The 3,105-nt window shown below is 52.7% G+C and overlaps 1 protein-coding gene and 1 non-coding gene across 2 annotated transcripts in view; both read left to right on the top strand.

Annotated features, from left to right (window-relative positions):
* Positions 1-3,105, top strand: part of CRTC1 (CREB regulated transcription coactivator 1) — a 52,353-nt gene that overhangs the window by 13,418 nt on the left and 35,830 nt on the right. The window lies entirely within an intron of this gene.
* On the top strand, positions 261-389 carry LOC114007595 (small nucleolar RNA SNORA44). The gene has a single exon (XR_003549196.1). It is a non-coding gene; the product is annotated as a small nucleolar RNA SNORA44 (small nucleolar RNA).

The raw sequence follows: 3,105 nt of genomic DNA, 5'->3' as shown, positions 1-3,105 counted from the left end.
CTCTCTGTCTGTCTGGCGAGTGCACACGCCCTATAGCAAAAACCTCTCCAAAAAAAAAGAAAGAAAAATGTTATCGCGGTTGGGGCCAGCAGGGGGCGTGGTGGTTAAGGCGCTGGACCCCCACATGGCCGACTGCAGTTCGAATCCTGGACCTGGCAGCTTGCTTTCTCACTTTCCCCTCTTTCTCTTTCTCTCTCGTTCTGTCCCTTTCTGATCAAATGAAACTCAATCAATAAAGTGAAATCAAAAATTTTAAAAGACAGCATGTCTCCAAGGGCTGTGACAGCTGGTGGCCACGGGTTCTCCCACTCCACGCGAGAGCAACGTGGAGGGACTTTGACCCCCAGATCACACCGTACCCGCAGCTTCCAGTCACCTTTCCTATAAACCCTGCAGCCGTGCCAGGGACCCTGCGGCCCAGGCTGGGAGCGCTCATGCCGGGCTTCGGGGGCTTCCCTTGTGCAGGCGTGGCTCCCTGCAGGCGGCTGCAGAGCCATCGGGGCCATTTGCTCTGGGAGCGCCAGGACCGAGGCCTGTGTTCCTGGGAGCTGACCCTGCAGAGCTGGGAGACACAGGAAGGGCAGCACAAGGAAAAGCAGAATCCCTGGTGGCCACAGCTAATGTTAGCTCTGAGTGGCCAACCGTGGTGGGGCACTGGCCTACGATGCGGCAGCCATATCTGACCTGAGGATCGGATCCCTGGTCCCCCCAGAGCATGACAGCTGTGGCCACGATCCTGGGGGGGCCGAGAGGCTGGAGGGGTACCGCGACATGGCGAGACGCTGTCAGGACTGCCTGACGCTCACTGTTCTTTCTCGTTCGTGGAAGGGGAGAGATAGATGGATTTAAAACAATAACAACAATGAAAAAATAAAAGACATTCTTGCCGGCCGGCCCCGTGGCCTAGCTGCATCCCACATGGCTGACTGTGGTTCACATCCTGGCCCTGGAGACTTGAAAAACACACCAGATGGGAGCCAGCAGGTGGCATGGTGGTTAAGGCACTGGACTCACACGTGGCCAACCATGGTTCAAGTCCCAGACCTGGCAGCTTGCTTTCTCACTTTTCCTTTCTGTCTCTCTCTGGTCAACTTCAAGAAAATCAAATAAAACAATGACAATGAATAAAATACTTATTTAATAAATAAATAAATAAATAAATCTTTTAAACACCACCACCACCAAAAAGAAAAAAAATCACACAGATGTGGGGCCGGCCGGTGGAGTGGTTAAGGTACTAGACTCCCACATGGCTGACCATGGTTCAAGTCCTAGACCTTGCAAGTTGCTTTCTCAATTTCTCTCTCTGTCTCTGTCTCTGGTGAACATGCATGCCCTATAGCAAAAAATCTCTAGAATGTCTTATTAATTAATGTAATTACTTTTTTTTTTTTTCTTTGTAGAGAGATTTTTATGGAGCGTCCGACAGGAGGCGGACAGACAGGCAGACCTAGGGCAGTGACCATTCGGGTGGGTGTTCAGCGTCGGGCCGGGCAGAAGCCGCCTCAGACGACAGCGACTGGCCCAACTGACCGAGGGGCCACAAGGAGGGCTGCGTGCTGGTTAGGGAGCATGGGGGTGGGAAGACTTCAAAGGCCTTTATTTATTTTAATTTTTTTAGAGAGCTTTTTGCTATAGGGCGCGTGCACTCACCAGACAGACAGAGAGAGACAGAGAGACAGAAAGCAAGAAATCACCCCCCAGGGAGGATGGCCACACCGCAATCCCTTCTCCTCCATTCTCCTCTCGGGATCTTGGGCACGCACGCACACGCGCCCGGCGTGAGTTTAAGCCACCAGGTCCGGGACTCGAACTGCGGTCGACTATGTGGGAGTTCAGCGACATAGCCATGACGCTAACTGCTGGTCCCCAACAGGTTTTTTTTTTTTTTTTTAATTGCCAGAGGGTGTGCATAGTCTCCAGAAAGAGAGAGAAAGAGAGGGAGGGAGAACACACACCCTGACGTGGTATGGTTATGCCACAATCCTGTCCCCTCTGCTTCTCCGTCCTGTTGAACTTGGGGCATGCACGTTCACAAGCTGACACGTTTTTCACGTTCAAATCCTGAGAGCAGGATTTGAACTCTGTGGCCAGCCATATGGGATCTGGCTCCCTTAACCACCAGGCCTCAGGGCAGGCCCCATCCTGTGGGGATTTGGGGCATGCACACACACCCAGTGTGTTTTTCAAGCTTCGGTGGCCAGGATTCCAACCCTGTTTAGCTTTGTGGAGTCCTGTTCCCTTAACCACTAGGCTACAAGGCCAGCTCACTGTTACTACATTCAAATATTCCCACCCTGGGACACCACAAAGGAAGTACCTTTTTCTTTTTTCTTTTTCTTTTTTTTTTGCAGAGGTTTTCACTGTAGGGCGCGTGCGCTCACCAGACAGACAGAGAGAGACAGAGAGACAGAAAGTGAGAAATCACCCCCCAGGGGGGATGGCCATGCTGCAATCCCTTCTCCTCCATTCTCCTCTCGGGATCTTGGGCATGCACGCACACGCGCCCGGCGTGAGTTTAAGCCACTGGGTCTGGGACTCGAACCACAGTCAGCTACACGGGAGTCCAGCGACATAGCCATGACGCTAACTGCTGGTTCCCATTTTTCCTTTTTTTTTTTTTTTTAGAGAGATTTTTGCTAAAGGGCATGTGTGCTCATTGGAGAGACAGACAGACAGAAAGCAAGAAATCACCCCCCGGAGAATGGTCACACTGCAATCCCTTCTCCTGCCAGGACCTTGGGCACACCAGTACACGTGCCCCATGTGAGTTTCAAGCCACCGGGTCCGGAACTCGAACCACGGTTGGCTCTGTGGGAGTGCAGCGGCGTAACCATTAGACTATGTGCTGGTCCCAGGAAGTAAGTTTTCACTCACCACCCTACAATACAGTCAAGTCCCAGCCTAGGAAGCCTTAGGGGACATCCCTAAAAAACTGAACTTTTGGAGGGACCAACAGTTGGCGTAATGGCTGTCGCTGGATTCCCATGTAGTTGACCGCGGTTCAAGTCCCGGACTCGGTGGCTTAAACTCACGCCGGGCGCGTGTGCGTGCGTGCCCAAGATCCCGAGAGGAGAATGGAGGAGAAGGGATTGCGGCGCGACC

The sequence above is a fragment of the Tupaia chinensis genome, unplaced genomic scaffold, assembly GCF_000334495.1.
Source record: "Tupaia chinensis unplaced genomic scaffold, TupChi_1.0 Scaffold000201_1, whole genome shotgun sequence".
NCBI lineage: Eukaryota > Metazoa > Chordata > Mammalia > Scandentia > Tupaiidae > Tupaia > Tupaia belangeri.
The sequence above is the reverse complement of the archived record's forward strand: the minus strand, read 5'-3'. Positions and strand labels throughout refer to the sequence as shown.